We start from the raw sequence: 25,173 nt of genomic DNA on the forward strand, positions 1-25,173 counted from the left end.
ATTTATAAGGAGAAAAATTTATCATAAATAAATATAATAAAAAAACAGAGAGGAAAGTGTGTTGATGTTAGCATTGATTGCACGGAACAACTTGTTTTTTCCATACTAGTTAATTTTTTTAATGTATTTCTGCATCTCATATTTACACAAAACTCAGTTTATATACATTTTAAAACAAGTTTTATTTGTAATTTTAAAATAAAAGAAATAAGATGTAAACACATATACTACTAGGTCGCCTTTGCTCCATTGTTCCTGACCAAACAACAACAAAAAACGAATGAAATATTAAATTACTAATAGTTAATCAATATTTGCTTAAATGATTTATTGACACATAACATTTTGTACATATGTAAACACACATAAAATAAATCATGCAAAAGGTAACATTGTCTTACATATATTTAATTAAGGATATTCCTTCTTTTTAACTTCTTTGTAAGCATGTAGAAGTTATGTTTTTATATTATCAATAGGAATTTTATAGTGATATCCTGTGAGTCAGTTTCTTAATCAGATGTGATAATGGCATCCTATGATGAATTATTTCTCTGTTCACATTAGCTCAGGAAACTTGTTGAAAATGTTTCGATGAAAGTGAGTGTAAAAAAAGACCATGAAAATTCTCAGGAAACTGTTAACAGTGAAGAAACTGACGACAAAGTTAAAGCCTAATCTCTCAATCAACTGAAGGTGATGTTCGGATATTAACACTGCATAAAATATAAATTTTACAGGTAATCATGAAATAAATCTTGTTATTAGATGGCAATTATCAGCATAATTTACTGTACTGGATGTTTTGAATCAGTTTTTATGTGATTCGTTTTGGATCCAATTGTATTAATGAAATAAATAAATATGCACAGGATATGATTCCCACTATCAGAGATGTAAGGTGGGTGAATGTTTAATTTAATCTAAAAGTACATTTTTCTTTAAAAATTATTGTCTCCAGTAGGATCCAGTAAGTTAATCCAGTAGGATTAAATAACAGGTTGTAATCCGGTAAAAGTAAATTATAGATCATGATAAATTCAAAATAATTTTGCAATACCTTCACTTTCTTCCTCTATAGAAAAAAAAGATAAGCTTAGAAAAACTGTTGTAGAATTATTCTTGCCTTCTCTAAAAAAAAAAAAAATACTGTTCAGGAAAATATATTTTCATTAATGAAATTCTGATGGCATTTAGAGGCAAACCATTATTGATCAGTTTAATATTTCCATCTTATTTCATTAATTTTGTTTTAATCATTCATTTTCAAATTTCTTAGTTTGAGACATTTTTAATTTCTCTAGAAATGAATTCATAGAAATTTGGAATTTCTTGTTAATTTTTTTATATTAAAGTCTTAGTTAATCTTAACATTTTTCTCTCCTTGGATTGTGACTACTTAAATTACTGTTTTTAACTGCTTATAAATAGACAAATCGAAAAGCAAAGCTGTTAACAAATGAAAAAAATTTAGACTACATTCTAAATCTTTGAGCCAGCCATGATTCTAATTAAAACATTTATTTATTTATAGAATAATATATTACAAACCTTGTGCTGCAATTAGTTTTTTCTCTTCAGCAACAGAATTATTAAAAACAATATCATTACGATGTTGCAACAGTAACTGAATTAATTCAAATCTATCAAAACCCAACAGTTCAAACATCTGGAAAAAGAAACAAAAATAAATAAAACAATACAAAAAACTGACATAAACAATGCTACCGTAACTATAACGTGTATAAAAATTGTTTTATCAACTTTTTTCTACTTTCTGAATTTATTCAATATTAGCAAAATCATTTGATTTATGGTATGCTACAGGCTACTCAGAAATTAACTTCCGATCCTCAGTATTGAGCAAATGAGTGGGGGGTAACAATTCTGTGTTTGCTCAGTTGAACAGCCCGGTTCAGTGCAGTTCTAGTAGTGTTTTTTTGGAAGTATCACTTGCATGTTTGTTCTTGTAAAACTCTCACTCGTAATGGCTGCTGTCACAGAAAATACTGCTGATTGTAAAGTGCTTGCTATCATCCATTTCCTTCATGCAAAGAACTTGTCGGCAGCTGAAATTCATCATGAACTTTGTGCAGTATATGGAGGGAATATCATAAGTAACAGTGTGGTTAGATGTGTTTGTAAGACTGGTGCAGTAAAATGTGAGATGTGCGGTAAGACACATGTATGTTTCAGAAAGGTTGAACAAACATTCATGACAAGTGGTCGAACCTTCATGACAACACTTTGTCTGCATACTACAGACACCAAATCAACAGTTTCATATGGGAGTTTTTTCAACCATCCTCCATACAGCCCTGATTTGGCTCCCAGTGACTGTCACCTTTTCCTGAAAATGAAGAAATGGTTAGCAGCAACACAGCGTTTTGAAAATGACAAGGAGTTGAAAACAGTGTTACTACCTGGCTTAAATCACAGGTGACACAATTTTATGACAAGGTATTCAAAAATATTCAAAAACCTGTTTACAGACACGATAAGTGCATAAAATTGGATGGCAATTATGTAGAAAAATGGCTAAAAAATATAGCTAAGAGATTTATATAATAAATTATTTTTTTAATTGGTAATTTTTTTAATAACAAATTGTAAGTTACAACTCAAAATTATTCTCCCTGATGTCACATTTAATTTCCTTCATAATGAGTTTATTATGTACTGTAATGAGTCCCTTCTAACCCGTTCTTCTAACACATTCTTAGAACTAAAAGAAAAACTTAAATTGTAAATCTTTAGATTAATGTCCTACCTTCAATTATTCTGATCTCGTTCCAATTTTCCCTTCAGTTTTAATGGAGGTAATTAATGGGAGATAAAATGTAAGTTTTTATTAAACTTTCTTACTTTTTACTTACCTTATTTTATCCCACTGGTTTTCCAAAAAGATCAGTAGACATACTTCTTTCAGTAAATTTTTATCTATCCATAGCATTCTCTGGTAACCTATATTTCAAACTAGTATTACAATCATCTGTATATGCCTTTCCCTGCTATCTACCACAATTGCTTTTGCTCTCCTTAAAGTATGTATTCTTCCTTTCTTTCCATATCCCTCCGACATCCAAAACCACACTCTTATCCTAGACACTAGCACTAATACTGCTTTACTTTTCAACAATACTCCCAAATACATCTTCAATACACATGTTTTATTCATTACCTATTTGCTACATCAGCTGATTATAAGCCTTGTCCTTAAATTTTAATCATGAACAGTGAACAGTCCCCACGCATTACTGGTTAAAATTTTCTTGGAATAGCTAATCCAAATTCAAAAAAAATAACAAGAACTCAAATGAGTTCACTTCATTTATTCATTCATTCAGTTTACTTTGGTGAAATGAATTAAAAGAAAAATAAGGCAGGTTACCATTGTTAAAAAGTCAAATACCAATAAATGATGGGATTCATTGGATTCTGACCTAATAATTAATGCAACCTAAAAGCAGAAAATATTACAAAAGATCCAGATATTTATTATTGTAATGAAATTAGTCCTGATAAAAAAGTAAAAAAAATTACAACGTAACGGAATGATGAATATAATAATAATACTGTAATTAAGTTGTAGAAATAATTACTTCATTTTGTAGTTCATCATTTGAATGACCAGATTTTAAAAGTGTCATCACAGTTTCACAGAATTCTTCAACAGATAAACCAGCAGGGGTTTGTGATCCATAACATTTCTGCAATTCTTTTACTAACCATGGTCTTCCAAACTGTAACAAAAATAACTCGCACATGAATAAAAAAATATTTTTTATTGCATTAAATATTTAACAAACCTAGCTAAACCTAGCCTTAAGCATACAGCTATTTACAATGAGGTGGATCCCTTGCACCTTGTACATCTCCGTTTTCCTTTATTCAAGATATTTAAGACTCAAAATAGGTCCCATTTTCTGTTAGGTTGTCTGTAATTTTTCTCTTTTCTGTCATTTCTTTTGCAACATCTACTGATACTTCTAGCACGTCTTTAATCAATCCTTCTCTTTTTATATTATATCCCAGCCAATCAACTTTCCTGTTCTGAATTACTCTGATTAAGCTTCAGTTCTCATTTACTCTCCATTTCTTCTTCATTTTATACTTTGTCAGTTTAGTCATCTTATTATCTCCTCTATTTCAGATGCTTCTAGTCCTTTCCACTTTATTTTCTGTCCATATTTCACACCCACACAGATGTAAATTGCAAACATAACATTTCACAAGTCACTTTATTCAAATCCAGCTTCATCTTGCTACATAATAATTGTTTCTTTCTGTTAAATCCTTCCTTAGCCATTGATAAAAAAGAATGTTTGCATTTATTTCATTTTACTTGCGTAACCTATTACATGGTACCTAAGAATCATACTGTTTAACTTGTTCATTTCCTCATTCTTTTGTGCAGACTGCCATAGGCTTTATGCCTTCAATCCTCACTTTAATATTTCTAACATTCATTTACATTCCATATTCTGACATAGTCTCTTATAATTTTGAAATCACTATTCAATATCGTGTGTTTGAGCTCTTAAAAAAAAGCCATGTCATCTATGAACCTTATACAATTCATCTCAAGTTATTTACATTATCTTTTTAACTTCTTCTAAGGCATTTTTTATCATCTCATGTCTGGTACAAAAAGACCACATTTAAAGATGTTATCTTAGACAAACTAATCTATCTTTTAGAAAAATATTATTTATACAGAGTTTAATATGTGACTATGATTAGTAATCTGACACATAACAGTATCTATTCATTGGTGAACAAATACACCCTTGTGATTTTTTTTCAGTAATATCTAAGTTTCAATTTCCTTTGAAGATGAATAAATAAAAAATATATAACAGAATAAAAAAAAAATTTGAGCCCTTGCATTATATGTGACTGATGTTTTTAAAATGAAGAATTGGAGTAATCTACGCACTTCAAAAATATAATTTTTATAAGAAAATCATTAGAGCTTAAACTAAAAATGAAAGATAGTAAATGTTTACAGTTTGTAAACTTTATTAAATTTACATTACAAAATGTTTCTTCGAGTTGAAACATTAATAATGTCCATATGAAAATTATGTTTTATTGTAATAAAATAACCCTACATTTTAATTATAAAAACTGCTAACTGAGAATTTTTTTTTCTAATTTCATATTTTATTAACTAATGCTCTAATAATTGGAGAGATATGCACTGTGCATTCACAGAAATTATTAATGTTCTCATAGATAGAAGAGGTATATTAATTTGTTGCTTTACACTAACAACCACACCACTCTTTCTTATGACTATCATGCGGTGATGATCGTAAACAATATGGCATATGGCGACGCCTGAATTGGAGGAAGCTTTTGAGGACGGTTGTCACCTTATTGAACGCTTGTGCCTGGAGCAGTTAAACCTCTATCATTCCTGGTCAGCCACCAATGAAGCCATGAGGATTCTTGAGGAGTATGACCTCGAAGTCCTCTTGGTCCAGGAGCTGTACACGGTTGGCCCTTCCACAGAGTTGATGTTATTCAATCTCGTGGGGGACGGCTGCTCTCTGCGATCGTGGTCAGCTTGGTCTCATTGGGTGTCTTCCGGATGCCCCAATTTTCAGATAAGTGGTTCACTGTTGTGCGAGTCACAAGGAGTACCCTCGATGTCATACTGGTGTTGGGATACTTCCAGCTTGAATAGAGTATCGATGACTTGTTGGCAAAGTTTGGGGCGGATTCTGGATGGTCTCCTAGGCATCAGAGTGCTGGTTCCTATGGACCCTAACACCAAGTCTTCCGCCTGGGGTACACCACTCACTGACCCCAGAGGCGTTGGTCTCACACTGTTCATTGAAGCCAGGAACCTCTACTTGCTTAATGAAGCAGAACAACTGCCAACTTTCTCTTCCGAATTGAGGGAAAGTTACATCGATGTCAACTTGGTAACGGGCGATCTGCTTAGGTGTACAAGTAGTTGGACTGTTTGGCTCAAAGCCAGTGTGAGCCAGTGTTACAGCCATAGGCTGTAAGTCTGTGAGACTTACAGCCTATGAGATTGCTTATGGTGGCAATCCAAGAGCTCCAGATTTGAGTCCCAACAACCTAAGAGACCCGGATCAGCACAGGCTGCAGCGTGAGTGTGCAGCTGCCTTACATAGGTTGGAATGGGGCATGGAGCACAGGAAGGAGGTGGAATTGATGGCTGAACAATTCAGCCAGGCCATCAAGATTGGCTGCAATAGGGTCCTACAGCCCCCTCAGGCAATGAACACACTTAGGTAGTGGTCAGTCTGCTTATCAGAGAATACATGGAGCTGTCATGACCGCTGCTTCCAGGGAGCCATCTGTTAAACGCAGGCAGAAACCCAGGAAAAAAATGATGGTCCTCTACTTAGCGTGCTGTGCGCAACAGCTAGGTCTACTAAGAGAAGATGCCAGCGTCGCCCCCTAACAAGGATTATCGTTGATGATGTGCACGCTGAGGGTCTGCGGATTTACCAGCACGCCCGTAATGAGTACGTTCATGCCATCAAGGAAGCATGATTCCTTGCGTGAGGTGCACTACAATCCCTGGCAGCTCACGAAGTCATGTTACGAGCCAAAGTCATTGCATGTGCTATCCAGTGTCCGATGCGGGTTTGGTGGTTGTGACCACACTTTAACACCTGTGGCGACATACCGGGCATTCCTGGATACTCTTTCCAGATGCTCCGGAGCTTGAAGCAGAAGTCGGTGTTGAGAACCAGTCCGGTTCTCAACAGATACCACTCCAGTGATACAGAGTAGCCTCACCATCGGCAAGGTCTCACAATTCAGAGAGGGGGAATATACACTTAATTATTATAATTAACCCAACAAATATAATTAACTTAATTATAAATCTATTGTACAACTTGTATAATTCTTTTTACACATTTTTTTGATTCATTAACTACTAACCGATCTTTTTGAGACTGGTTTCTTATCCTCTTTTGTTGAACTGCTGAATGAATTACCGCCATCATATTTCATTGAAAATGAATGGACAGCTTCAATACCAGTTGACAAATCAGTTAAAAAGCTTACATCAGGTAAATTGAAATCATTCATTTCTGCAGGAGTAAAGCGTATATCTTCACCAAATAGTTTTTTAACTCTTCTTTTATTATTACCACCACTATCACACCAAGCTTCTTCTAATGTATCCAAACAGCTATCTGTCAGCATGGAATGAATTTGTCCCACTGTCTCCAAAAAAAAATAAATTTTCAATAATAAGAAAAGAACACAATAGAATCCCAAAAAGAAATTACTTTTAAAAACATTCTGTTTCAAAAAATATATATTTTCAAATTCAATAAAAACACCAATAACGATAAATATGCAATATAAAAATAACAATATAATACAGTAGCACTTAGGGAAGGTTTAAATCCAATTGTATTCACAAAATCTTTTGGTTTTAGCAAATATCCAACTTAAGTTGATTGTGGTTCATAAGCCTTATAACAAAACAATATATTATTGTTATAATATAAAACACGTTACAACATATGAAATTGATCCAGCTCCTGCTTAAAAGGAGTAATGAAGGGAATGGTGGCCACAAGTAATGTATAATAGCAGTTAGTCTGTAAAATAATAGAAAATAACAGGTATTGGATACCTATTATTTACAGATAGGCTAATATATATATATATATATATATATAAAGAGATATATATATATATATATAAAGAGAGAGAGAGAGAGAGATATATTCAGAGTATTTCTAAATTTGTTGTATAAAAGTAACCTTTAATAAAGGAAAAAGTAAATAACTTGCAGAAATGTTTGATACAACACTAAATACAGTATATTTTCAATTTTCATTTACAAATGTTCAATATGGCTACCATGTGTAACAACATGGCAGATGTCCCATCTATAACCAATTTCCTGCCAAATCCTATGAAGTATGCCTTGATCAATGATGGCAACTATTTGTTATCCAGTGCCGCAGCTCACTGACATTTCCTGGAAGTGGAGAAACAAACACTATGTGTTTAACATAACTCCACACAGAGAGTCCACTGGAGTTAGGTGATCGTGGTGAACATGAAATTGTTCCACAACATCCAATCCAAGTCGGAACTTTGCTACTGATATACGGGACAACTGCATGTTGATAATGTGATGGCATGCAATCTTGCTGGAAAATGAATTCTGTGTCCATATCCTGTTGTAATTGTGGCATAAGATAATGTTCAAGCATGTCCAAGTATGATATTCTAGTTACAATTAACTCAGCAAAAAAGGAAAAACTGTAAATTTTGTGACAGCTTACAGCAAAAAAAAAAAAAAAACCTTAGGCAAGTCCCATGCATGTTTTTTTGCGTGTCGTGGATTCTGCTTACCCTATATCCGAATATTATGTCGATTCACTTTACCACTGGTATGGAAGGTTGCTGCATCAATGAACACAATTTTATTAAGATAATTTTACCTTCAGTCTTAACTTTGTTTTTAAATAAAGTACGATTACACAATACTCAGTTTGTTTTTCTTTATTGTCTTCACTCAAAGCTTGTATCAGTTTTAATTTGTAGGATTTAAATGATAGTCGACTATGCAATACCCTCCATGCTATAACCCTATGAATATTCAATTCTAAGCTGGCCCATCCCGTTGATCTACCTGTACTATGAATGAATGCCTGCCACATCTGCTTGATTGCCACTTCTGAGACTGATGTTTACCCTGGCCTGGTGCTCTATGTGACACACAACCTGTTTCAATGAAACGATTGTACCGTACAATAACAGACTCTCTTTGAGGTGGTTGCTTGTGTTATTTAGTCATGAATTGTCTACAATAGTGATTCCCAAACTGTGTGCCAGGAAGCCACAGCCACTTCATAGGGATGTCATAAAATATTGTAAAAGCTTCATAATTAATTTAACCAAGACATTTATAATTATTAATTTAATGTTAATGAAGTAAAAAAATAATGAAAATACACGAGTTTTATTTACTTTTATCTATTACTTATGAGTAGTCATGCTTTTTCTTAGGGAAGGGCACCAAGGAAAAATTTTAATTGCAAAAGGGCACCACGACTCAGAAAGGGCACTGCAATTCAAAAAAGAAAATATATAAAAGGTGTGTGTATGTGTGCACACACACGCACATATTTATATATAGATGAAAGTATAGGTAGAAGTAAAGTAACAAAGCACACCATAAGCAAACACCTGCTGATGTATATCTCTTTTATATTATGTAGTCAGTACATTTCCAAAACCGAAAGAATATACACGTGATGTACTTCGTTAATATTAACCTTTTCAAAAATTACTGAATTAAAGTTATTTTTTTGATTAATAAAAATGTAAGTACAACAAATTCATGCTTCATCATTAAATTCATCACTTAATACAGAAGCAGAAATTTAATTTTCATGATAAATTACAAATATTAATTATTTTAAATAAATTCATTCATTTTAATTTGAATGCTGAATAAATTTTTAAACATGCTTTTTATTTGGTTAACCTTAAAAATGTTCTCTCTGGTACTTTACTGTTAAATACACAGTATTAAATAAAATTTGTTACAAATTCTATAATGTATTATTTAAGGTTATATGCACATATTTTTTGGGGTAAATGTTATATACATTTCATATTTTTACAGTTCACCTACACATACTATTTTTGAATCGTTGGATATTTAAGAGACATAATTGCAATGCACATAAAATTTTTATTTCTCTACTTTACTTATTTTATAATTTCAGTTTTTAATTTTAAGTAAACATGATTGTTAATTTTAATCACAAGGTTGGTTTGTAAAGGTTTGGGATGCAATAAATTATAAATTACATCAACTGAAAAAGTTTATAATTTATTATAAATGCACAATTACTACATTTTAAGCTGTTGAAAACTAATTTTATTTTTTTGTCATTAGGGTAGATTCTAAGGGTTGCAATATTGTAACACATCATAAATTATGTGTCAGAATATGGAAAAATGTTTATTCTACACATTTAAATGACTTTGAGCTACAAAACACACTTGTAATTTTAACAATTTTTTTTCATAAGTGGTTGTTATTAAGAGTTGAAATGTTGCAATAAATTATAAATTATATTATAAACAGTAAAGGGATTTTAATTCATTATAAATGCACCAATAAATATGTTGATTAGTTGAAGTTTGAATAAGTAGACGAATCCATATTGAGTTTATGTAGTATTTATTCATTTGTAGAATACATTTTTGATTAGATATATCTGGTAGTCTTGTTTGTTGTAATTTGATTTCAGTTTAGTAATAACACATTGAATATTAATAATACATATAATATTTTGAGTATTTGAAGTATATTGTATAGAATTAATGTAAATGATTGATTGAATTGCTTAATGCATTGTATGTTATCGTCCCACTACATATCATCTTGTGTACCGAGTCTAGAATCAAATCAGCTGAGCTTTAGGCGTTGAGAAAAAGAATTACAACAATCAAGGCTACCATTACAATATTTTAAATAAGAAGAACATATGATATTAAAACTTAACAAAAACATTTAAAACTGTTGAAAACTATTTTTATTTTTTTTAATTTCATCATAACAGATGGTTTCTAAGGGTTGAAACATAGTAAAACATCATAAATTATATTTCAAAATTATACAAGAATGTTTATTCTAAATATTTAAACATGATTTCAATATATTAAACGTTTAAATCTATGGTTTTTAAATTTTTTTTTAACAAAGGGTAGATTTCACCCCAAAAAACAAAAAGCACATATCAGAAATGTATAACTTTTAAGCAGAGAATTAGATAAGCTTAATTACAAATTTTCATGAAAATCAATGCTGTCTGAAAGAATTCCGAGGTAATACTCTATTTTTACCATCAAACACTGGACTACACATAAATACATATTAAATTTCACTGAACCAAATTATAAAATCTTGACAGATTTTCAACTTAGAAGATCATGTTTTTCACAAGTTTTACCTGGTTTTTATAAGTTTAATGGGATACCAATACAATTCTACTTATCTTGATCAAATAAGAGTTGAAAACACTTCTTATTCAGCATAGTAGTACATATTAGAATTTTCCATAAATTTCCTATTTAAAAGAACTTTTACAATAGACTGTAGTTTTACCAAATAATGTGTAAAACTCTTTTTATTCAATTCCACATTAGTTTATGTTATTTTGGAAAAAATTTAGATATCATATAAATTCACACACTTATTAAAACAATTTGCATTTTCAGAAAAGAGATTATCCAGAAAATCAAAATTTGGGTAAACCAAATTCTGCAGTAGTATTAAAAAATTAGCAGAATTAATTATTAAATTGAAATCTATTAGTTATTCCAATCAGTGCTTGTAGTCAATTATTGCATTTCACAAACCAAGATTTATCAATCATTGTTATTAATGTATTTTATTCTATAAAAGAATGCCAATACCAATGTATTCTAACAAGAACAGATTCTACCCATTTTTGTAATCTTATAGTATAAACCTCTTCTGTATTATAGAGAACAAAAAACATTCAGTTTTCTTTTAATTGTTTTAAATTTTTTAAATTAAGACAAATAAATATAGTAAACAAATGTAAGTAAAAGTAAATCAGAAAATAAAATATACTTACAGTACATATCTTGTCAGCCATATTTTGTGATACTTGTCCAAACATCTGTTTTAATAGTGAAAGATGTTTTCTTAAAAAATCCTTTCACCAAGAAATAAACGTAATAAGAATATTGTTGCTTCATCAACAACATCTTTAGCTTGGTCACCACCTAATTAAATTAAGAAAAATTAATTACATAGAAACGGTAAACAATATACACAAGTTTCAGTTATATTTAAAATGATGGTAAATTTGATAAAAATATAACTTTTTTTTTATGTACTTAACACCAACTACACTTTCATAAGCGCACAATAATTACTACTACTACTACTTCTGTGATTACATCAACTGCATGACTTTTACTTTACAAACATTTAAAATTAAGCAAAAAAAGCAACAAACATTAAATACCTACAAATTTTAATACTCATATGGCAAAAAAAAAACAAAACACATCAAATTACAAAAGAGCACCAAAAAAGGCAAACAGTAAAATAAAATATTAAAATTATCAATAAAATTAAAAGTAATGATAGAAAAATTTTTAACAAAGAAGGTAAATACAAAATAAAACTGATGTAAAGAATAGCAAAAAATGTAACATAATTACAACAGAAATGAAAAAAAAAAAAAACAAAACTTCAAGAAGCCATGCAATCTTAAAAATAAGGTAAACATTAATTCGAATTGTGTAAAAATTTTAAAAAGTAGAAAATAGGAACTTTAAACTAAACAATAATTCATTAGCAAATAAATAGATAAAACAAATTATTGCAATAGAAGTAGGCAATCTAATGATTAGATATTCTAAAATATTTTAACTTAAACTTGACTGAAACAGCATAGTTTTCTATATTTTTAATTTATTACTTTTTATGTTTTAAAATGAGTCATTTTCTGATATGACTAATGAAGAACTATTAGTGTCAACTATAAAAGCATTTTAACAGAAAGAGTATTGTTAGCATTATAAGATAAATTTAAAATGTTTAATTTCCTCATCACATTATTCTGATATGACCTAATTTAATAAATTAATCAGCTGTATACAATTTAATATGGATTTTCTAAACATTTTTAGTAGCTATTTTCATTCCACCATGTATTTAGTAATTATTTTAAATAAATATAAAACCACCAGATCTGTAAAATACAATAACAGCACTAATCAAAATTGTTTCCCAGACACTCTTTTTTCCATATATTTGTTATATAAGGGTAAACAACATATTAATTACTTTTAATTATTACTCAGACGTATTGTTTTAATTCTTACTTATTATAAATAAATAAAATATTTTAATTATTTATTATAAGAATATTATTTTAATTATAAATATTATTCATTTAATACGAATGTGAAACAACTAGTTGATTCAATTCACAGAACAGATCTACAGTTGGGCAGTAGCCCCTTAAAAATAATGATAGTTTGTCATAATTAATAAAAAATAAAAAACTGATTTAACTCATTAAGACAGTGAAGGAAAACCGTTAACATCCATAACATGAAGAAATCTAATAATCGTCTAATTGTGTATGTGTATGATGTAAATGAGTGTATGCACCTCACCCACATGCTTGCATGCACATGCACACGTGCATGCATCCACACAAAATTTATAAAATGAGCACATAGAATGGATAGATTTTTATACAACTTTTATTTGTAGAAAGAGCTGACTAACGCATGGTTCAATGCAATGCTGTTTAACAACATAATATTAATAATACAAATACTAATGAAAACATTTTCATTTTATAGTTCATCATTTTTAAGTAGCAAAATTATAATAAAAAATGTTATTTATCACAATATACTAGAAATAATACAAATTTATTCATTTAAAAATATTCACACAATCTTAGAATTAAATAACATTTTTTAAATTGTAATGAGATAGGTCATAAAATGACAGATTTTATTAAAGGCTATGTGGCAAAATCAAAGTGAAAAATATAGCTTATGTTCAACATTATACAATGACATGTACATGGCAAGTCAATCACAAATCAATACAATTTTGTACGCATTATATTATTTTACTATAAAATACAGAAGTATACTTTTTCAGTACTTTGTACTTTTAGGTATTTTGTACTTTTTTTACACTTTTTGTTGATATTAAATTAAATATAAGAAAAATTGAATACGGACTGTTGTGTAACATTTAGAACAGCAGGTAGCTGAAAGTGGTACTTACAAAAGATTATTATTATTATTAATTTCTGGCAAAAAAACTAATGTTGTGATTAAAAAAAAACAACTGTTAAAAAATAAAAGTCGAGACAGCAATTAAAAAATTAAGTAACATATTTTAATGTTAAAAAAAAAACTGGTTTCAACCAAAAACATTCATATTCTTTACATACTTTACTTATATACTTTATACTTCTACATATATATACATACACTGACCAAATAGAGCAGAATATTGCTCAAGGCACTGAAGCTCTGCCCAAACCCCCACAAACAGGTCAAACCGTGTGCAAAACAAAACAACCGGGCCGCAGCTGCAGCCTGCACGAGTTGTGCCGGGCCGAACATGCTTAATAAAATCCATACAGGAAATCCTAATGACACTATAACACCAGTCAAGCGTCAAAAAATACAGTTTATGCCCCTTCAATATATTCCAATGCTTAAATAAGTCTCTCACAATACTTCTTCTACAAACAACAATGAAACAAGTAGTAATTCTGAAGAAGACTCTGACTCAGAACAAATTAAGATAAAATAAAATATTGGTTTAATTTTCAATCCAACTTCCGATACCTGTAAAAACAATCAACTCCACAGCAAGAACCAAAGGTCTCCACTAGATCGACCAACAAAAAACTAATCCCTCTTCCATTAATTTGCCCCACCACAAAACTTTGAAGTTAGTCCTTTCACAATACATGTGTATATTAGGTCTTTCATCTTGCGATTTCAGAATACATTCCAAAATATCCAAAAATACATGCTTTTTTAATAGTATCTATTATTGGACTTGAAATTTTCGACCAACGAGTACCGGCGAAAAATGGACTACTCCAGCAGAGGGCACGCGTACTGGAGCTAGAGCTAAATACACAACTGGGTCCACCCTGGTGCCCAGAGAACATAGTTCGAGACTCACTACTTAGAGCCATTCACACATCGGCACGATTTGTTCCCACCTTGACGGTTGCGTTTAATAAGATGTCGCAACACCACCGAGTGTAAATGTAAGAAATATCAGTGTAGGATGTTGTTGTGTAGTTGTGTAAGCGTGTATGTTGTAATTTATATACATCCACCCAACTACGATCCATCATACCTGTCCCAACAACCTGACACACAATGTGCCAATTCCAGTCAGCAAAGGAACAGTTTTCAAGTCGTTTTTCTAAGAAAACATTCACTTTGTGTATAATATCGCTGGAAGATATCGATTTGCATGGCACTTCTCCCGCCCCCACCCGGATTAGTATCCGAATGTCCGTGCCACTTTCGGTTACTGAGCCTAGAATCAGCCTTGTGAACAGTGCCCAACCAGCTCCCCAAGTGAACCCAACTGCGCGAGCGAACCAAGCATGGTACCACACACCACCAGCCCTGCGTCCTACCTCTCACCCATCATACATTCCAAAATAAGCAGGCGTACCATGTCAACAACCAAAATACATATGACATCCAACAAATAAAATCCATCCCGTCAAGACGGAAATTCGCCAACACGCGCAGACCGCTAAACTCCAGCAAGAACCCTTCCACCAATACCAAAGGGCTTGGAGCCCTAATTGACCGATGGCCAGCTACAACTCTCGGGCAGACTCCCACAGCAGCGAAGCAGGAGTCCATCCCCCAAACAAACCACTGAAACCGGTTGAAAAAAGCAAAGGCATCAAAGAACCGACATGCACACCGGCAGCGCCATCGACGCTACACCGACCCGCAAAAATCTGACATAATCATTTCAAGGATAATTTTTTGGATGAGGCATTCTTTATAATTTTTCACTCTTCCATCACATTTGAATGCTAATTAGTATTCCTCTGCTTTGGTGTAACTTGTTGAATGTTAACAATTTACCACTTTTTTTTTTGTCTTCAGTCATTTGACTGGTTTGATGCAGCTCTCCAAGATTCCCTATCTAGTGCTAGTCGTTTCATTTCGGTATACCCCTACATCCTACATCCCTAACAATTTGTTTTACATATTCCAAACGTGGCCAGCCTACACAATTTTTTCCTTCTACCTGTCCTTCCAATATTAAAGCGACTATTCCAGGATGCCTTAGTATGTGGCGCATAAGTCTGTCTCTTCTTTTAACTATATTTTTCCAAATGCTTCTTTCTTTATCTATTTGCCGCAATACCTCTTCATTTGTCACTTTATCCATCCATCTGATTTCTAACATTCTCCTATAGCACCGCATTTCAAAAGCTTCTAATCTTTTCTTCTCAGGTACTCCGATTGTCCAAGTTTCACTTCCATATAAAGCGATACTCCAAACATACACTTTCAAAAATCTTTTCCTGACATTTAAATTAATTTTTGATGTAAAGAAATTATATTTCTTACTGAAGGCTCGTTTCGCTTGTGCTATTCGGCATTTGATATTGCTCCTGCTTCGTCCATCTTTAGTAATTCTACTTCCCAAATAACAAAATTCTTCTACCTCCATAATCCTTTCTCCTCCTATTTTCACATTCAGTGGTCCATCTTTGTTATTTCTACTACATTTCATTACTTTTGTTTTGTTCTTGTTTATTTTCACGCGATAGTTCTTGCGTAGGACTTCATCTATGCCGTTCATTGTTTCTTCTAAATCCTTTTTACTCTCGGCTAGAATTACTATATCATCAGCAAATCGTAGCATCTTTATCTTTTCACGTTGTACTGTTACTCTGAATCTAAACTGTTCCTTAACATCATCAACCGCAAGTTCCATGTAAAGATAAAAAGTAACAGAGATAGGGAACATCCTTGTCGGACTCCCTTTCTTATTACGGCTTCTTTCTTATGTTCTACAACTGTTACTGTTGCTGTTTGGTTCCTGTACATGTTAGCAATTGTTCTTCTATCTCTGTATTTGAACCCTAATTTTTTAAAATGCTGAACATTTTATTCCAGTCTACGTTATCGAATGCCTTTTCTAGGTCTATAAACGCCAAGTATGTTGGTTTGTTTTTCTTTAATCTTCCTTCTACTATTAATCTGAGGCCTAAAATTGCTTCCCTTGTCCCTTATACTTTTCCTCCACTTTTTATATATTGTAAATAATCAATTTTTAAATACTAAATTATGAGCCCAACTCAAAATCAGTCAGCAAAAACAAAAAAAAAAAAGATCTTAACAATACAAAAACATTATATTAACTTATTCTACCCTAAATTATTAGCCGGCCTCTGTGGTGCGAGTGGTAGTATCTCGGCCTTTCATCCGGAGGTCCCGGGTCCAAATCCCAGTCAGGCATGGCAATTTCATACATGCTACAAATCGTTCATCTCATCCTCTGAGGCATGCCTAACGATGGACCCAGAGGTTAAAAAAAAACCTTAAATTATTAGAACATGGAAACATCTGATACAAACAGGATTCATGAAAATGTGTCTTACAAAATGAAACTTCTTAACATATAACAACATTTAACCCAAGGAATCTTAAAAATAACATCACTAATAAAATGTTTTTTTTTTAAAACATAAATCTAAAAAAACACAAAAATAATAGGAAAAATTCACATATCCTATCAAGGGGAACCCCTACTGCGATTAGAATGGCCAATATGAAAACTAATTAAGTTTATGCAGTAATAATATTAATTTAGTTGAACCTGAAAAAAATACATAGTTATCATATCTACTATAAAACACTTAATACACAGCACTTAAAATAATCTTAATTTAATTTTTTATCGATTCTGAAATAGGAACATAGAAACAGATGTATAAAAATATAACCTATTGGGGGAAATTGTAATAGTGGATTCTACCGGGACTGGGACACCTTCCATGAATAAGACAACTAAGTATTAAAAAAATAGTTATGGTGTAGAGATTTGGACAGTGAACAACTTAACCTAAGTAATAATAATGTTTACGTAGTTATAATATAAATTTAGTTGAACCTGAAAAAAATACACAACAAGGAGATATGTCTACTGATAAAAAACTTAAAATATATAGCACTTAATCAAAATAATCTTAATTAAAATTTTTATATTAATCCTGAAACAGAAAAACACAAAAGTACATGTAAAAATACAACCTACTAGGGGGAAACACTGGACCCTACAGGGACTAGGAAACCTACCACGCGATTTTATCTTAAAATTAAACAAGTTAATTCTAACATGCAATTAATAAAAATATTTACCTTTTAGCATAAATTTACCCCATTGCAAAGGTTGTACCACATTATAAGGAAGGCCACTTACATTGCAGTTCTTCCTTTCTTTTAATAATTAAATGAACATCGAATTAACTGCAACAAAAGAAAATAAACAGTACTATTAGTGACAATAATTATATCAACTTACTATGTTTTGGTTATGCTGGCAATTAATACATTTGTAACATAAATATTGTACCATATTGTATTATGAAATATGAGGGCTGATATTACTCATTACAATTCTTCAGCAATAGGTTAGCTTTTTATGCAGACACTGGGAAGAAAATCACTCAAACTGAACGATATAATATCTCTAAAGATTACCATAATCTGAACCTGGACCTAGCAGGCATTCAGCCAAAACGTAGAAATCATTAGCGGGAAGAAAGGAATCAAAAATAAAGGAATAGAGTAGAAATTAGAAAGGGATGATCTAAACTGGACTGCAAACAATTCCACTCGAAGGAATGTATCTAAATCTTTTCTACAGTGGACATCAATCTTACTGGTAATCCATTAGAAGATTAGGTCTTCATGTAGGATATAAGTAGCAATAATCAGCTCAAAAATATACAACAATAAATCGCTTTTACATAATATAATAAAAAACCATTTTAGTGAAGCTTAGGCTTTCTTAAGCAAGATCCTCAGACCAACCCCAGACTCACGCGATTAATTGACATATCCAGTTGAACTCTGAACTGTTCAGACAGGTGACCACTGGAGGATAACAAAAATGAATATACGGTTTGATTCTTCTGATCATTTTCCTATTTTTCATACTACTTTATTTCCTATTTTAAAATATAATTAGCATACACTCCATCGCATATTTTCCCATTTATTTGTATAGATTGTATTTTTTTTTTTTTAGACACTGCAACACTTTCATTCGCTTTAATTTCTCTGACAAAGCTAACGAGTTTGTCATACAATATCAGTTTGTAAGTACATAAGCACAGTAATTATATAAACAAAGCGATTTGGGCATGATTTTATACTTTCAAACAGGTTACAAAAAGATAAGACTCGGAGCAAGCAAAGCAAGCAGAGGCATATGTAAGACTGCAATTTACATTAAAAGAAAAACATATTAGTATCACCATTAAATTACTAAAATTAAGAATTTTGTGTTAAAGGAAAGATCCTGACTTATTATCTATTCCATTCATATTTTGTTGAGTTCAAGCGGCAAAATTTTGCAAAGGACCTGGATCTAGCTATTCTTTGTATTTAATCAACTACTTAATAAATTTCAACCAAATTTTGACGCATGTTTCTTGGCATAACTGAGAAAGTTTTTAGATATATTTGATCTAGAAAAAAAAAATATATATATATATATTGTATTTATAACATAAATGTAATTTATTTACCTCTTGATTGGGTATAATTAAATATAATAACAATATATATATTACTTAATAATATTATCTTTATTAATCTCATGGGTTAACCAATCGACTATACAAACCTCTCTCTCTCTTTTTTTTCCTGTCTAGCCTCCGGTAACTACCGTTTAGATAATTCTTCAGAGGATGATATGTATGAGTGTAAATGAAGTATAGTCTTGTTGTACATTCTCAGTTCGACCGTTCCTGAGATGTGTGGTTAATTGAGATCCAACCGCCAAAGAACACCGGTATCCACGATCTAGTATTCAAATCCGTGTAAAAATAACTGGCTTTACTAGGACTTGAACGCTGTAACTCTCGACTTCCAAATCAGCTGATTTGGGAAGACGTGTTAACCACTAGACCGACCCGGTGAGTTGACTACACAAACCTATAAATTAAATTCATCACATTTCACTTAGAATTCTCTAAGCTTCCTCAGGTGACAATACATATTCACACACAATCATATAAAATTCTCTTACAAATTAAAAAATTAAATGGTCTACCAATCCTAGATAACAATATTTTATCCCCACCTTTATTGTAATAGATACAACAAAGCCTACATATATATGATTCATCTTATCTTTGGATAATTATATGTATCTCTTTACATAACCTGATTGCTATTCCTTTATATAAAGGAGATACATATAATTATCTAAAGATAAGAAGAGTCATATATGTAGCAGGATCTATTAAAACAAGGGCGGGGATTAAATATTGTAATCTAGGATGGATAGACCGGTTAATTTCTTAGTATGTAAAAGAATTTATGATGTGTGTATGAATGTGTATTGACACTTGAGGAGGCTTATATATAGAATTCTAAGTGAAACATAGTGAATTTAATTTATAGGTTTGTACAGTCGATTGGTTAACCCATGAGATTGATAGATAGTATTTTTAAGTAAAATAAGTCTTGTTATTACATACAAGGTCTGTAAATAAAGTAATGATACTAGTTTTCTTTTTTTGGCAGCCAAAGTGGCAACACTGTAAAGTTACTAGTAAACATATGGTTATATGAACAGCTGATTTATATTAGGTGTTAATATTTTTAGTCTATTGTTGCCAATTTGTTGAATTAATGAACTGTGAGTCTTTATCACTGTGCGGGTTGGTTTTGAACCAAATGATTTTATTCAATCGAATGAATAATATTACAGAAATAATAGAATTAATTTTACATTATATAAAATAATATTAAATAAATTTAAAAAAATTTTGTTTAACAATAATGGGCTTCCCGTGGGGATTGCGTGTGAGTTTGGAGTTGTAAGGTATACAAGTACCTTGTTCAAGGCTAGACCTTTAACGAGCACCCCTATAAATGGGGTGCTCCTGGCACGCTGTTTTGGGAGGTGCAATGAGGTTCTCTTATAATATCTGCAAACAACCGTTCAATTTTAAAATTCAAACAGGATATTTGTTAGTAGGTCAAAGACTAACTTTTGCATGCATCAGGCAGAATCTCAATCTTAACAAATCATGGTTAATCAGAAAACTGACCGATTACTTTCAAATTTGCAGAATACATTCATGTTATCCTAGAAAAGGTTTTAACCAGGCTTAAGATATTAAAAATATTCATTATTTCTTCACCACCAAGGAGGGTGAAGTTGTGAATTAACCAAATGTTGAAGATTTTGTACCCGATTAAAAAAAATTAGTTTAAAACATTCGTTCTCAAAGTGGGGAATAATGCCCCCTTGTAGGAGCTGGGGCATTCACAGTCTAGGAAGACAATGGCTGATTAAAAAAAAAAAAGGCAAAATTATGTTTTCCTGATATTTCAAACTAAAATTAAATACCTACTACACTAGTACAAAAAATATTTCAACTAAAACCTTTGTTTTAATTATTGTATTGTTAAATTGAATATGCTATCGCTATTGTTGTTAAGTAGTATATACATACAATTGTAATTTTTTTTAAAGCAATTTTATGAAAAATACTTTAATGCGTTTTAACTGCTCTCATTTAAAATGTAAGAAGTTTCAACTCAGAAATAGGATATGACATGTTTAAAAACAATAATTGCAATTGCTGTTTTTAAGAGTGCATCTTAAAAACAGCAATTGCAATTATTATTTTTAACAGATGGTAAGTTTAAAAATGTTGGAGGCCCCTAGAAAATTTTTGTTTTCAATGTGGACAGTGAGTGTAAAATTTTGGGAATCAATGGTTTAAAAGAACATTATTATATGTAAAAGAAGAATCGTGAATATTTTCACTGTAGGCGAGCCAAGGGTTTGTTAAGCCCTTCATCATTTGGCCATTAGCATTTTACTTTACTTTATAATCTTCAATTTCCAGGATCTTACTCTGCACAATGTGGAATCATCAAACTGTAAGGAGTTATGGCAGGGTATCATCTTACCCAAGCCTTCCTCCCATTGCTGACTTAGTTATAATTTAATAATGGAAAGAATGATCTACTGTAAAAACTATGAGAAGATATAATGTTAAGAATTAAGATGTAATATTTATTAAACACATTGAGATCTTTGAATAAGTGTTAAAGTGACTTAACTTGAGCTTATTTAGCTTACAATTAAAAATAAATCTTGAATTGTTTTGTAAAAGGGTAAAGTTAAAATTTGTTTTAAAACTATTAAAATAAAATCACTTCCCTTGGAGAAAAACTGATTCATTAACCTCTTCCATGTTTTTCTTACTTTAAAAATCTGAATTCTAGTTTTAATTCTCTAAATACCATTTTTTTTTCTTACATTTAATTTTAATTAATGAGTCTATATCAGGTTTAAAGTTTGACTACCGTTTTCAAATTAATGAAACTCTTTCTTCCAAAATGCCTTATGTAGCTAATTACTGCCTCATTACTATTTACTCCAGGAAGGTGCCAATTAGCTATAAATGGTTTGGAGGAAAAATTAAATTAATCTGAAACTCGATTATTAATAACTTTAGTTTTTTGTCAACCTGTTCAATGAATAAATGCATTATGGATTACACAATAGCATTATTACAAATTTGAGTTTCTAAACAAAACTTTTTGAGGCTTACATTTAAATCGTTTGTGTGAGGAAGTAAATCTTTAAGCACAAGTATTAAACATTTTAAACAAATCATAAAATAAATAGCTAGGATGGGTAAATAATACCTGATACTTGTTATTCAGCAGGAATTACCAGTATCCCTTAATAATATTGAAAATAATTAACATGGAAATTAGAACTAACAACACGCATAAATAATTAAACTTAACTTTGTTCACGAACACAAAATATAATATTAAATAGTAAAAATTTCAGATAAAATAAACACCAAAAGTTTTCTAAATTAACTATAAACATAACGTCTTAAAAGTTACTTATAGTTTTATATTACCTAGATAACACACTCAGTATGAAGTACAATTGTAAATAATTAACATAAAGCCGGTTCAGAAACACATTCACATAACATACAATTAAGAGAATTAACTACAAGTCATTACTTTCTTTCAGTAGAGACCATGACGCAAAATAGTATTTCATTATTCGCAGAAACCAATCAGTAGACCTATCTAATTATTTCTATTAGTAAGCATTCGACTAAGATTATTTGGACTAACAAATTAATCTACATAGTTATATCGAATAGCCGTTAACGGTACCGTTAGAAAGGACGCCACCATTATACACCGCCACGTGCGTTGATATATTTAACGCATTCTATAGTTGATTATGAGAAAACAATTTTATTCTGCCGCCATTTTGATACATTTTTTAAAATCTAAGCGGTAAAGAAATCAAGTGAATTTTATAATGCATTTATAAATTAATTTTTATTTATTTAATAATTTTTATGATACCTCATACAAGTAGCCTTTTGAAAACACTCTTACAGTTTATCAACGAAACTTGTTATATTTCTTTTTATCTTTAAACTGTTAACTCACCACAAATGTAACAAAAAGTATCTACAGAATTGTTGCAGCCTCTTGAAGCCATTATGAAAACGGAAATTTGCTTTATGACCTTTTTTTCTTTTTCAAGTTTAGCCTCCGGTAACTACCATTCAGATAATACTTCAGAGGATGATATGTATGAGTGTAAATGAAGTGTAGTCTTGTACATTCTCAGTTCGACCATTCCTGAGATGTGTGGTTAATTGAAACCCAACCACCAAAGAACACCGGTATCCACGATCTAGTATTCAAATCCGTGTAAAAATAACTGGCTTTACTAGGACTTGAACGCTGTAACTCTCGACTTTCAAATCAGCTGATTTGGGAAGACGCGTTCATCACTAGACCAACCCGGTGGGTTTCAATGAAAACCCAGATGCAGTATATAATTTATATAATTGCATACAATTGGAATTCATATATTTTATTGTAGTAAAATTTAAAATTCATGAACATAAATGCATTATTCTGTGATTTGGTTCACTAAAATTGATGATACATTATTAAACCTTCAAATAATTTCACTGTTAAATCTTTTTTTTAAATATGTAAAAAAAATTAGGGTTCAAATACAGAGATAGAAGAACAATTGCTAACATGTACAGCAACCAAACAGCAACAGTAACAATTGAAGAACATAAGAAAGGGAGTCAGACAAGGATGTTCCCTATCTCCGTTACTTTTTAATCTTTACATGGAACTAGCAGTTAATGATGTTAAAGAACAATTTAGATTCGGAGTAACAGTACAAGGTGAAAAGATAAAGATGCTACGATTTGCTGATGATATAGTAATTCTAGCCGAGAGTAAAAAGGATTTAGAAGAAACAATGAACGGCATAGATGAAGTCCTACGCAAGAACTATCGCGTGAAAATAAACAAGAACAAAACAAAAGTAATGAAATGTAGTAGAAATAACAAAGTGGACCACTGAATGTAAAATAGGAGGAGAAAAGATTATGGAGGTAGAAGAATTTTGTTATTTGGGAAGTAGAATTACTAAAGATGGACGAAGCAGGAGCAATATCAAATGCCGAATAGCACAAGCGAAACGAGCCTTCAGTAAGAAATATAATTTGTTTACATCAAAAATTAATTTAAATGTCAGGAAAAGATTTTTGAAAGTCTATGTTTGGAGTGTCGCTTTATATGGAAGTGAAACTTGGACGATCGGAGTATCTGAGAAGAAAAGATTAGAAGCTTTTGAAATGCGGTGCTATAGGAGAATGTTAAAAGTCAGACGGGTGGATAAAGTGACAAATGAAGAGGTATTGTGGCAAATAGATGAAGAAAGAAGCGTTTGGAAAAATATAGTTAAAAGAAGAGACAGACTTATAGGCCACAAACTAAGGCATCCTGGTATAGTCGCTTTGATATTGGAAGGACAGGTAGAAGGGAAAAATTGTGTAGGCAGGCCACGTTTGGAATGCGTAAAACAAATTGTTAGGGATGTAGGATGTAGAGGGTATACTGAAATGAAACGACTAGCACTAGATAGGGAATCTTGGAGAGCTGCATCAAACCAGTCAAATGACTGAAGACAAAAAAAAATGTAAATGTTTAGTAATTGGTTTGATTGATTAGTCATAATTTATATTTGTTGTCTAGATGATATATTAAAAATCAGAATAAAACATATTTTATAAATTTGTTTACCTAATTTTAATTTGCATTTACTAAAAATTATTAATTCCTAATAATTTGTATTTAGTATTCTAATATATTAATATTGCATTAAAAAATGAAGAAAAAATAATTGATTACATTACATTACAATAATAATTACTAATTTATGGAGGGATATCGAATATAATAATAATTTAGAATATTATATAATCACTGTTATTAAGGGTGTTATATTTTACAATATTATGAGTC

General features: G+C 31.1%; 1 pseudogene; it reads right to left on the minus strand.

Moving 5' to 3' along the window:
* LOC142330375 (activating signal cointegrator 1 complex subunit 3-like) overlaps positions 1-23,021 on the minus strand; it is a 69,151-nt pseudogene extending 46,130 nt beyond the window's left edge.
* Between the last annotated feature and the right edge of the window lie 2,152 nt (positions 23,022-25,173).

The sequence above is a fragment of the Lycorma delicatula genome, chromosome 9, assembly GCF_047948215.1.
Source record: "Lycorma delicatula isolate Av1 chromosome 9, ASM4794821v1, whole genome shotgun sequence".
NCBI classification, from domain to species: domain Eukaryota; kingdom Metazoa; phylum Arthropoda; class Insecta; order Hemiptera; family Fulgoridae; genus Lycorma; species Lycorma delicatula.